This window comes from Myxine glutinosa, chromosome 8 (genome assembly GCF_964187855.1).
Source record: "Myxine glutinosa chromosome 8, kmMyxGlut1.1, whole genome shotgun sequence".
In the NCBI taxonomy this organism is placed as follows: Eukaryota; Metazoa; Chordata; class Myxini; order Myxiniformes; family Myxinidae; genus Myxine; species Myxine glutinosa.
Window position 1 is genome coordinate 160919376 of NC_136268.1, and position 13602 is coordinate 160932977.

A 13602-nucleotide genomic window follows, 5' to 3' on the forward strand; every position below is an offset into this window, starting at 1 on the left:
TGTCCATATTAAGAACCAATGTAATCCATGGGGATGTGTCCATATTAAGAACCAATCTAATCCATGGGGATGTGTCCATATTAAGAACCAATCTAATGCATGGGGATGTGTCCATATTAAGAACCAATCTAATCCATGGGGATGTGTCCATATTAAGAACCAATCTAATGCATGGGGATGTGTCCATATTAAGGACCAATGTAATCCATGGGGATGTGTCCATATTAAGGACCAATGTAATCCATGAGGATGTGTCCATATTAAGGACCAATGTAATCCATGAGGATGTGTCCATATTAAGGACCAATGTAATCCATGGGGATGTGTCCATATTAAGGACCAATGTAATCCATGGGGATGTCCGCATTAAGGACCAATGTAATCCATGGGGATGTGTCCATATTAAGGACCAATGTAATCCATGGGGATGTGTCCATATTAAGAACCAATGTAATCCATGGGGATGTGTCCATATTAAGAACCAATGTAATCCATGGGGATGTGTCCATATTAAGAACCAATCTAATCCATGGGGATGTGTCCATATTAAGAACCAATCTAATGCATGGGGATGTGTCCATATTAAGAACCAATCTAATCCATGGGGATGTGTCCATATTAAGAACCAATCTAATGCATGGGGATGTGTCCATATTAAGGACCAATGTAATCCATGGGGATGTGTCCATATTAAGGACCAATGTAATCCATGAGGATGTGTCCATATTAAGGACCAATGTAATCCATGAGGATGTGTCCATATTAAGGACCAATGTAATCCATGGGGATGTGTCCATATTAAGGACCAATGTAATCCATGGGGATGTCCGCATTAAGGACCAATGTAATCCATGGGGATGTGTCCATATTAAGGACCAATGTAATCCATGGGGATGTGTCCATATTAAGAACCAATGTAATCCATGGGGATGTGTCCATATTAAGAACCAATGTAATCCATGGGGATGTGTCCATATTAAGAACCAATGTAATCCATGGGGATGTGTCCATAAATAGAACCAATGTAATCCATGGGGATGTGTCCATAATAATAATAATGCATTTATTTTATATAGCGCTTTTCAGGAAGCCCAAAGACGCTTTGACAGAGTGCAAAACATAATGCATTGCAGAATATGCTGATGGAGTTTGAGTACAGTGAGTTCTGAATACGATTATGATTAATTATGATCGACTAGGCATGGGGAGTATTGGTTGAGAATTTCAACATCAGCGATCACATGGTCTCGCAGTTACATTGGATAAAAAAAAAAAGTTAACCAATCAATGCAAAACTTTAAAAACGTGATTGACTACCCATTCTGAATTAAATTTGATAAAGATGACCTCCTTTGTCACGTGTCTGATCAAAGCAGGGTTGTATCAAAGTGGGGCAGCAGGACCCAGCCATATCTGATCATGTTTTGCGACGCTGACCTTTGACCTTTCGTTCTAAAATAAACCAAGGGGCTTCTTGCATTTGATAGGTTTACCAATTCAGTGTCCCAATATGCAAATTTTTACAATTTCATGTCAATCGGATTAAAATTGACAGTTTTATGCAACTTTGATCTTTTGATCTTAAAAAAAACAATCGGCTTCGAGCTTTTGATTAACCAATGCAGTGACTCAATAATCAAATTCTTGAAATTTCAGGTCGATTGCATGAAAATTGATGATTTTATATGATTATCTTTATTGCACTGACCTTTTGACAAAATTATTAATTTGTCTTCTCCATATCTTATTATAATAGAGCAAACGTATATGGTTATGTCGTTATGTCGCTTTGTTTACATGCGACGAAAACGTCTTCTTCTTCTTCAAATAAATTTACCATCCTCTTAATTAACCCTCTTAATTGCGTTAAGACTGCTGAGACTCCTCAGACCTTTGATGACCCTTTAATTCTCCCAAGACCCTTCAGACCATGAAGACCCAAAATACCCCAAAGACCCAAAACACCCGAAGACCCAAAACACCCCAAAGCTTTAAAAGACCCCAAAGATTGAAAAGACCAAAAATACCCCCGAAGACCCAGAAGACCCAAAAGATCCCGAAGACCCAAAAGATCCCGAAGACCAAAAATACCCCGAAGACCCAAAAAGATCCTTAAAGACCAAGAAGAACCAAAAGACGCTTAAGACCCAAAAGACCCTGAAGACCCAAAACACCTCAAAGACCCAAAATACACTTAAAGGCCCAGAGGATCCAAAAGACCCTGAAGACCCAAATAGCCCTGAAGACCCAAAACACCATGAATACCCAAAAGATGCATACCCCTCAAACGACGTGTGGTGAAGCGCGCAGAGCGCACCTCGTCACGCTAGCTCTCAAAATAAACCTCTGTTGAAAATTTGATGACAAAAGCTGAAATGGTAAAAAAAAAAAGTTATGCCCTGGACACACGGACATACACACAAAACCTCCCACTGCGCAAGGACCGGCTAATTAGTACATGGTACCCATCCACATAGAGAACTAGATGGTATCGTACTATAATTCACCAAATGTCCGTCTGTCTGTCGGTCCGTTCGAAGGTACCGTAAAAACTGCTGAACCGAACACAACGATATTTTGGGTGGGTAATCCTGGGATCTCCAGGAGTAAAATAGGCTATTTAGTTTTCCCAATTTCGGCTTTGGTCTCCAGCATTCTCAGGTTTGGACTCCCGCATAACATTCACGTTCGCATAACGTTCATTGTGATGTTGTTTTCCCGGGTGCCGCACAAATGGCTGCACGGCTGCACCGATCGGACTCAGTGACCTCGGACAAAGACCGCCAACTGAAAGACTGAAAAGACCCTCAAAGACCATGAGGACCCCAAAGACCCAAATTACACCAAAGACCCTTAAATACCCCAAAGATCCAGATCGAGGACCCAAAAGACTCAAAAGATGCCGATGAATCAGAAGACCCAAATGACAGAGGACACAAAAGACCCCAAGGACACAGACCCCATTAACACAAAATAACCCAAGGACTCCGAAGACCCAAAAGAAGAGTAATTATGCCTCTTACATTGGAATTGTAGATGGTGGCTTGCAAACTGAGCCTCAATGTCGGTGTACAGAAACGGTATTTTTGTAATCACAATAAATACAAAGCACAGGGAGGTGAAATTTGCTGCCCATGATGTGCAATGCGTGCAGAGTGATGTCTGTATGATGTATGACTTACATTTACGTCTGTATAATGCTATAATGTCTAATATACAAAGATGATATAAGCATCCCTGTTTAGCGGTGGCCAAAGACGACAAGAAGAGGCCATTTCGTTGGGTACAAAAGGATGTTTATTGGACAGAAATCTTCAGCAACTGCTCGCGAACGGAAGTCGTAATGGCTTATATAAAACCAAGAACCCTCTTCGGAGGGCGTGGCTCCAACAGCCACGCGTGCGTCACGACGACACAACCAAAAGCCCGTGTGAGTGGGTTAGACCAAACCCATCGTAATGGTAACCGTCACATGCAGATAAGTTAACCGCGACAAGTGAATAAGGTAACCGCGACATGTGAATAAGGTAACTACTACATGCGCCCCCCCAGAAGGCACGCCTCAGGCGTGTACGTAGTTCGCGGGTGGAACAGAGCCGGGCCGCGGGTGGAACAGAGCCGGGCCGCGGGTGGAACAGAGCCGGGCCGCGGGTGGAACAGAGCCGGGCCGTGGGTGGAACAGAGCCGGGCCGCGGGTGCTGAACAGCGGTAGCCGTTGTAGTTGCAGCAGTAGGAATTGCGGGAGTGGCGAGCAGCAGTGCGCGCGAAGGTAACGAAGCAGCCGTGCGTGCGCAAGAGATGAGCAGCGGTAGCAGTTGTAGTTGCAGGAGCATCAGCCTCGGGATCCGCCATAGGAGCAGTAGTAGGAGTGGCGAGCAGCAGTACTCGGCCTGTGTGCGCGGTGGCGACGAAGTAGCAGTACTCGGCCTGTGTGCGCAGAGGCGACGTGCAGCGGTGCTCGGCCTGTGTGCGCGAAGGCGACGAAGTAGCTGTGCCCGGCCTGTGTGCGCGGAGGCGACGAGCAGCAGTACTCGGCCTATGTGCGCGAAGGCGACGAAGTAGCTGTGCCGCCAACGCCCCGTAACGGCGTTCCTTCGGAGGGTCCCAGAGCTGGTTCGCCCCTCGAGTCGTAGAGGAGGAACCGAGCGCGATGCGCGAACCACATGGCCGCTCGTCGTTGTTAAAACTCACGGGTCCTAAAATCATGTTCTTCCGCTCTTTCACTCCCTCTTTCTGTTCTCTTCACCCTCTCTTTTGCTCAAGGTCATCTGCCATCTGCTTGGAAATCAGCCAACATCACCGCTTTGCACAAAAAAGGTGCAAAAACAGATCCCAGCAACTACAGACCAATCAGCCTTCTCCCAATTATCAGCAAAGTCATGGAATCCATCATTGCTTCAGATATGAAATCTTTCCTCTTCTCCAATGGCTTGATCTCTGATCATCAATTTGGTTTCAGACCTGGTCACTCTACTCTGGACTTGCTGCTTCTGCTTTCTCAACAATGGATGGAGGTCCTCAACGCCAAACAGGAAATTAGAGCTGTCTCCCTTGACATTTCACGTGCCTTCGATACGGTCTGGCACCCTGCTCTGCTCACCAAACTCTCCTCCTTTGGTATCCATGGAAATCTCCACGCATGGCTGGTGGACTTCCTCTCTGGTCATAGTCAACGTGTGGCCCTGAATGGGTTTCTCTCATCTCCTCTTCCTGTTCAGGCTGGAGTTCCCCAAGGTAGTGTTCTGGGCCCTGTGCTTTTTCTGGTCTTCATCAATGATCTCTCTGACTCTCTTGAAAATTCTCTCTCTCTTTGCTGACGACTCTACTCTCTGTCGCTCCATTCCTCATCCCTCAGATCGGCAGTCTGCAGCCTCCTCAGTCTCTGCAGACCTGGACAAAATCACAGACTGGGCAAACAAATGGAACATGTCTTTCAATCCTGATAAATCTCACACTCTTACGATGTCTCTCCGAAAAGACCGACTGGAAAACCCTCCCATCCACTTTCTGAATAATCCTCTCCAAGAAGTTCTGTCACTCAAGCTTTTGGGTCTCACTATTTGCCATGATCTTTCCTGGGAAAACCACATTTCAAATCTGGCCTCCAAAGCCAGTCGCCGACTGGGCATCCTCCGTTGTGCGAAGTCCTTCCTTGGCACACCTGAGCTCCTCACCACATACAAGGCTTTCATCCGCAGCTCTATGGAATACTGCTCTCCCCTCTGGTCTGGTGCTCCTGCCTCACACCTAGCCCGTCTTCACGCTGTTGAAACCAAAGCGTTCAGAATCATTGGAATCTCCCGCGATGAAGCTAACTCCAAGGGCCTTTCACTCACTCACCGCAGGCAGGTTGGTGGTCTTTCCGTCTTCTAAATATTCCTACAGGTCGCACAAGATTTGCCTGCAACCCTCTTATGGTTAAACTGCCAAAATCAAGACTTTATGCTCACCTTCACGCCTTCATTCCTCTTTTCTCCCGCCTCTGGAACAAACTCCCTCGCTCTCTTCAATCCCACTCCACCCTCCAGGTCTTTAAAACAGCATTTAAAACAGGTGGCTGTTCACCACCATCTCTTATCCTCCCCCATCCAAAACCTTGATCTTTTCTACCCCCGCTAATTTCGGTCCCCTTGTGTTTTATACCTCTTCCCCCCCCCCCTCCCCTTCCCACGCCTCCTGCCCCCAAGCCCTCTCCCTCCCACACTTCTCCCTGCTCTCAAATGTTGTGGTTGTGTGCTTCCCCTTCTCTCCCCATCTTGTCTTCCGCTCCCTCTTTTTGTATATTTTGCTTGTCTGGTTGATTTGTTTGTGAAATAAATGTTAGCTCTTTCACGAGCCTCGATTCAGTATACAAAAAAAAACAAAAAAAAAACTCCGGCAGTTCGAGGTTAGGTCTTGTGGAGGAAACTGCGGTCGCAATCCTGCTGTTGTGGTGGTTACCTTATGTGCAGGTAACCACATGTGGCGGTTACCTTATGTGATTACCTTATTTGGGCATAATACACGTGCACGGGCCTGTTGGACTTGTGGTTGTGCGGACGTCACGCACGCGCGGTTGCCGGAGCCACGCCCTCCGAAGAGGGCTTTTGGCTTTATACAAGTGTGCCGACTTCCGTTCGAGTTTAGTGTGCTGGATCTTGCTGTTACAATAAACCATCTTCGAACCCTACGAATGGCCTCGTTCTCTCGCCTTCCGTGACTCCTAAACTGGTGACCTCGGACTGCCCCCGAACGGATTCGGGGGCTGCGAACAAACGCGGCAAGCACGCCCTAGCCAGGGAAGCCATCTAGGCTGGTGACGCCGGCTTCTCCCGCACGGCTTCGGGCGCAGTTTCGAACGCGGTTTCGAAATGCCGGAGTTTCGGTAACGACGACGGCCATGACTATGAGGTTCGCGCACCGCGCTCGGCTCCTCCTCTACGACCGGAGGGGCGAACCTATTCCAAGACCCTCCAAGCACGGCTGCTTCGTCACCTTCGTGCGCACTGACGTTGGCGGAACGGCTGCTTCGTCACCTTCGTGCGCACTGACGTTGGTGGAACGGCTGCTTCGTCACCTTCGCGCGCACTGACGTTGGCGGAACGGCTGTTTCGTCACCTTCGCACAACTACAACTACAACCGCAACTACTTCTCCAACCCTGCATCCTCGGGAGGCCCGCGAGGAACCTCGGCAGCCTTGACCAGCCCCTCAGTTGGCTCACCCGCTTTTCGCGTGCACCGCTCGAGCCTTCTCGGCACTGCACCCGCGACCTGCAACCTCAGGAGGCCCGCGAGGAACCTCGGCAGCCTCCCCTGAGGACTTGCCCAGCCCCTCGGTCGCCTCGGCCTACGCATAGGCCCGTGGAGTGCATTCTGGGGGGACGGATGTGGCGGTTACCTTATGTGCAGGTAACCGCATGTGGCGGTTACCTTATGTGATTACCTTATTTGGGCATAATACACGTGCACGGGCCTGTTGGACTTGTGGTTGTGCGGACGTGACGCACGCGCGGTTGCCGGAGCCACGTCCTCCGAAGAGGGCTTTTGGCTTTATATAAGCGTGCCGACTTCCGTTCGAGTTTAGTGTGCTGGATCTTGCTGTTACAATAAACCATCTTCGAACCCTACGAATGGCCTCGTTCTCTCGCCTTCCGCGACTCCTAAACCGTGTTCATTTGGCCCCCGAATACGTTCGGGGGCAACGGGGTCACCAGTTTAGCGGTTGCCGAAGACGACAAGAAGAGGCCATTTCGTTGGGTACAAAAGGTTGTTTATTGTACAGAAATCTCCAGCAACTGCTCGCGAACGGAAGTCGTAACGGCTTATATAAAACCAAGAACCCTCTTCGGAGGGCGTGGCTCCAACAGCCGCGCGTGCGTCACGACGACACAACCAAAAGCCCGTGTGCATGGGTTAGACCAAACCCATCGTAATGGTAACCGTCACATGCGGATAAGTTAACCGCGACAAGTGAATAAGGTAACCGCGACATGTGAATAAGGTAACCACTACACCTGACACGAGGCCCAGATTTCAGACTTTGGCATGCTCAAGCGGCTAACCCGTCAAAAATGAATCCAACCCGTCATTTTTGACAGGCTTTATGCTAGTAATAATAATAATAATTAGTAAGGGCATTTTATGAGATATTTCACAAATCTGTTAACTAAATTGTTACCAAAAAATTTCTTCACCAATATGTTTGTAAAGGTGTGTAATAACATGTGTTAAAATGTTGAAGTTCAACTCCCGTGGGAAACCCAGAAAAAAAGCTGTTGAATTCGGGTACCGAAAAATTATTTTCGAGAATTTTTATTTTTTTTAATCGGCCCTTAAGTAACTTATGAGGGGTCAAATAAGGGTTTTTCATGATTCTGAGTTGATTGTTAACATTTATATTTTCACTTTTACATTTACACACAAAGTAGCTTTTATTTCACATACATATATAATATTCAAGAGTTATTTCTCATTCACAATGTCAGAAGTTTCAACAGTCATTGTCTGTCTTCTTCAGACTCAACAACATCATGACTGCAGTTTCTGCATGTAATGCCATTACAGACTCCACAGGCCGAGATGCACGTGACCCCATTCTTCTTGCAGCTGCATCGCCGGTTGCTGCAATCTCCATGACAATTACAGCTCGTGAACTGCAATAGCTCCTCAGGAGCCGTGGGGTCCAGTGTTGGAACTGGCTCATACCCATGCACACCTATTGTCCATCCATAGTCACTGGGGTTCAGAGACATGCTCTGTAGAAGGATCCAGTCCCAGGTCTGCAGGTAGGCATGGAGTGAATGTTGTGCAGCTGCACCCTCTGTTGGAGGTAGAGTCTCTGGTTTGATCACTCCTGCCGCTGCCTTCCTTGAGAACATGTTGTACCGAATTTCACCCAATGTAGTATCTCGTCCATGGTAAATGTACTTGAAAATCGCAGTACCAGCCTGAATCACTGTTTCCTTGGTGGCTTCTGTGTCAAGGAAGATTTCGATGTACTCAACCGCGTCCCCTTCGCAAAACCTAAAAAAAGCACCAGGTCTATGTCAAGTAAAGTATAATGTAAAACAGAAATAATTTTTTTTTTTTTTTTTTAATGAATAGAGACAATGTTCCGTGAATAGAGACAATGTTTAAATCTATATTGTCTCCAACAAACTGAGTGACTGCATTGTTTGTTTCCCCAACCTCCATAAAGACCACCTGATCATTACTTGACAATTCACTTTCACTGGCTGGCACTTTGGCTGTCATCACTGATTGAAGCGCAGCATCAACCGCAACCTCATCATTGATCTGTTCATCGGTTTCCTCCACAATGGTGTCAAGAGTGCCAGAAGTATCTGGAACATCATCTCCACTCCTACTATTAAGGAAGCAGTATTTGTAGTTTTGTGTCTCCGTGTAAGACTCAGTGTATCCCAGCCGGTGGAACTTGTTGAGCATCCATTTTGACCCAAATCTATGATCAAGTTGTATGGCAAGCCCCATTTGGTGTGGCAATACTCCAGACCGAGGTCGACAGGCCTTAATAAAATTCTGCCCCCAAACGGCAACTCTTTCGTCTGTCTTGACAATCGGTCTCAAGAACATCTGAAGGCTTGCAGGAACAAGTGTCAGCTGACTATCGATGTCAGTCATACTGTGTGTGGTGGGGTATGACTTTGGACCTAAATCAATCAAGGCAATATCATTGGATATGAACTTGAGTGCCGTCTTTATGATCTGAGTCTTCTCATCTCCCATGGTCAAGATTAGCATGATGCTCTCGCAGAATATTGTCGGTGCCATCTTTGAGACAGAGTACATCTGCCCTTCTTTCCTGTGTTGTGAAATACAAGGTGTCTTCGTATTTCTCGAGAAGTTTTATCTTTAGCCAATGCTTTGAATAAGAAAGGCTCTTCTCTGGTGACTGATCAAACTCCTGCAGCTTTTCATGGACTTGGTCCATGTTCATTACCCCATGCTCTAATTCTGAGTCTAACCATTCGCAGAATTCAATAAAAACTGCCTCTCGCTCCTCATCAATACTCCTCTGTCCTCTCTTCCTTTTTCCTTCCTCATCAGTCTTGGACAAACTGTCACCTCTCGCAAACATAAGTTTGCATCGCAAATGGTACAGTGTTTCTTCTGCTACCAAGTCGTTGATCCCTTCCAGGCGTCCAGTGACTTCAGTGCCCCAGTCATCCCCGCGACTCCGTGCTGTCTTCAGCAAGCTTGCCTTCAGTGTATCTGCAGTCAAATTATCTGGCACTCTGTATTTCTTTCTAGCTTGTGCTGGATTATTTTTGTAGAGCTGGGCTGGTTGGTTGCAAAGAATGCATACATCCTTATACAGGAGGTCAACTGACTGTGATCTTCTAGAACTGCAGCCAGTTGATGAACTGAACTCACAAGTAGTGCGTCTTCTCTTCAACTTTGATGACTCTTTCTCTGCCTTTGATGCTTGAGCTGACTTCTTGGTGGTTGCAACAAAGTTGTTGTACAGATCATTTTTACACTTCTGGTGGTACCTCAGTTTTCCTTCCTTTTGAGCCTCCTTCATACGTTCCACAACAGTAACATTTTCGACAGTTTCTGCTTGTTTCAATAAAGTTGAGTATCCCTTTGGAGTTGCCTGTATGAGCCTTTCAGCTGGTGTATCCGAGCGTGCACAGATGAAGCAATTGAGCACAGGAGGAGTAACGTCTTCATCCATATTGCTAGACTCCATGTCCTGCAAAGTAGAAAATGAGATATATTTAGAAATTATTTTTCCACAAAGGAGTGTCTGTGGTGAAATATAAATGTTAACAATCAACTCAGAATCATGAAAAACCCTTATTTGACCCCTCATAAGTTACTTAAGGGCCGATTAAAAAAAATAAAAGTTCTCGAAAATAATTTTTCGGTACCCGAATTCAACAGCTTTTTTTCTGGGTTTCCCACGGGAGTTGATCTTCAACATTTTAACACATGTTATTACACACCTTTACAAACATATTGGTGAAGAAATTTTTTGGTAACAATTTAGTTAACAGATTTTCATATGTTTCCCTTACTAAATAAATGACCTAAACCCACAACAATCCATAACATCAGATGGATTTCCATAACATGACACCTAAATCCACAACATCAGCTTGATTAACATAACATAATATCTAAACCCACAACAGTCCATAACATCAGATGAATTTCCATAACATGACACCTAAATCCACAACAATCCATAACATCAGCTTCATTAACATAACATAATACCTAAACCCACAACAATCCATAACATCAGATGAATTTCCATAACATGACACCTAAATCCACAACCATCCATAACATCAGATGGATTTCCATAACATGACACCTAAATCCGCAACAATCCATAACATCAGATGGATTTCCATAACATGACACCTAAACCCACAACAATCCATAACATCAGATGGATTTCCATAACATGACACCTATATCCACAACAATCCATAACATCAGATGGATTTCCATAACATGACACCTAAATCCACAACAATCCATAACATCAGATGGATTTCCATAACATGACACCTATATCCACAACCATCCATAACATCAGATGGATTTCCATAACATGACACCTAAATCCACAACCATCCATAACATCAGATGGATTTCCATAACATGACACCTATATCCACAACCATCCATAACATCAGATGGATTTCCATAACATGACACCTAAATCCACAACAATCCATAACATCAGATGGATTTCCATAACATGACACCTATATCCACAACAATCCATAACATCAGATGGATTTCCATAACATGACACCTAAATCCACAACAATCCATAACATCAGATGGATTTCCATAACATGACACCTAAATCCACAACAATCCATAACATCAGATGGATTTCCATAACATGACACCTAAATCCACAACCATCCATAACATCAGATGGATTTCCATAACATGACACCTAAATCCACAACAATCCATAACATCAGATGGATTTCCATAACATGACACCTAAATCCACAACCATCCATAACATCAGATGGATTTCCATAACATGACACCTAAATCCACAACAATTCATAACATCAGATGGATTTCCATAACATGACACCTAAATCCACAACCATCCATAACATCAGATGGATTTCCATAACATGACACCTAAATCCACAACAATCCATAACATCAGATGGATTTCCATAACATGACACCTAAATCCACAACCATCCATAACATCAGATGGATTTCCATAACATGACACCTATATCCACAACCATCCATAACATCAGATGGATTTCCATAACATGACACCTAAATCCACAACCATCCATAACATCAGATGGATTTCCATAACATGACACCTATATCCACAACCATCCATAACATCAGATGGATTTCCATAACATGACACCTATATCCACAACCATCCATAACATCAGATGGATTTCCATAACATGACACCTATATCCACAACAATCCATAACATCAGCTTCATTGACACTCCTGCATCGCATGCACTCTAACAAACGTCTCCAAGTTGGTGTTTGTTTCGAAATACACTTTTCAAATGCATTTATACCTTAAGAGACATACTCGTCAAGAAGCTGATTCATGATAAGTATAACTGCCCTGGGGGCGGCGATTGAAAATATTAATTCAGGAGCCGCAGCCTTCGACTGGGCGGTTGGTTCGGGGCAGTTCACTTCCTGACGTAACATTATCAGGTGTGTGCTTCGTCCGTGCACCACATTCACAGGTGGTTGATTTGTCAGGTTGTTCGTGCCGACACCATCTCGACATTGTGCAAGGTGAGAATGATTTACCTTCATATTGTCATTGCATCGTAATCTTCAATTATATCAATCCTCGTTTACTGAGTAATGTGCTTGATGCTGCGCTTCAATTATATCAATCCGCGTTTACTGAGTCCTGTGCTTGATGCTACGCTTCAATTATATCAATCCTCGTTTACTGAGTAATGTTTGATGCTACGCTTCAATTATATCAATCCGCGTTTACTGAGTCCTGTGCTTGATGCTACGCTTCAATTATATCAATCCGCGTTTACTGAGTAATGTTTGATGCTGCGCTTCAATTATATCAATCCGCGTTTACTGAGTCCTGTGCTTGATGCTACGCTTCAATTATATCAATCCGCGTTTACTGAGTCCTGTGCTTGATGCTACGCTTCAATTATATCAATCCGCGTTTACTGAGTAATGTTTGATGCTACGCTTCAATTATATCAATCCGCGTTTACTGAGTAATGTTTGATGCTACGCTTCAATTATATCAATCCGCGTTTACTGAGTCATGTGCTTGATGCTACGCTTCAATTATATCAATCTGCGTTTACTGAGTCATGTGCTTGATGCTGCGCTTCAATTATATCAATCCTCGTTTACTGAGTCATGTGCTTGATGCTGTGCTTCAATTATATCAATCCTCGTTTACTGAGTCATGTGTTTGATGCTACGCTTCAATTGTATCGATCCTTGTTTACTGAGTCATGTGCTTGATGCTGCGCTTCAATTATATCAATCCTCGTTTACTGAGTCATGTGCTTGATGCTACGCTTCAATTATATCAATCTTCGTTTACTGAGTCATGTGCTTGATGCTACGCTTCATATATCAATCCTCGTTTACTGAGTCATGTGCTTGATGCTGCGCTTCAATTATATCAATCCGCGTTTACTGAGTCATGTGCTTGATGCTGCGCTTCAATTATATCAATCCGCGTTTACTGAGTAATGTTTGATGCTACGCTTCAATTATATCAATCCGCGTTTACTGAGTCCTGTGCTTGATGCTACGCTTCAATTATATCAATCCGCGTTTACTGAGTAATGTTTGATGCTACGCTTCAATTATATCAATCCGCGTTTACTGAGTCATGTGCTTGATGCTACGCTTCAATTATATCAATCCACGTTTACTGAGTCATGTGCTTGATGCTACGCTTCAATTATATCAATCCGCGTTTACTGAGTCATGTGCTTGATGCTACGCTTCAATTATATCAATCTGCGTTTACTGAGTCATGTGCTTGATGCTGCGCTTCAATTATATCAATCCTCGTTTACTGAGTCATGTGCTTGATGCTGTGCTTCAATTATATCAATCCTCGTTTACTGAGTC

The 13602-nt window shown here is 44.6% G+C and overlaps 1 protein-coding gene across 4 annotated transcripts in view; it reads left to right on the forward strand.

Annotated features, from left to right (window-relative positions):
- The window catches only part of MICU1 (mitochondrial calcium uptake 1), a 147052-nt gene that overhangs the window by 14437 nt on the left and 119013 nt on the right, over window positions 1-13602 (forward strand). Inside the window, exon 1 of one of the 4 annotated variants that reach the window (XM_068125480.2) lies at window positions 12097-12270. The exons of 1 other annotated variant lie outside the window; for it this stretch is intronic. The gene's annotated coding sequence lies outside the window, so the exon portion shown is untranslated. Of the gene's footprint in view, window positions 1-12096; window positions 12271-12350; window positions 12438-13602 lie in introns of those variants that run through there. 2 more of the 4 variants (XM_068125483.2, XM_068125479.2) reach the window with 2 other exon arrangements.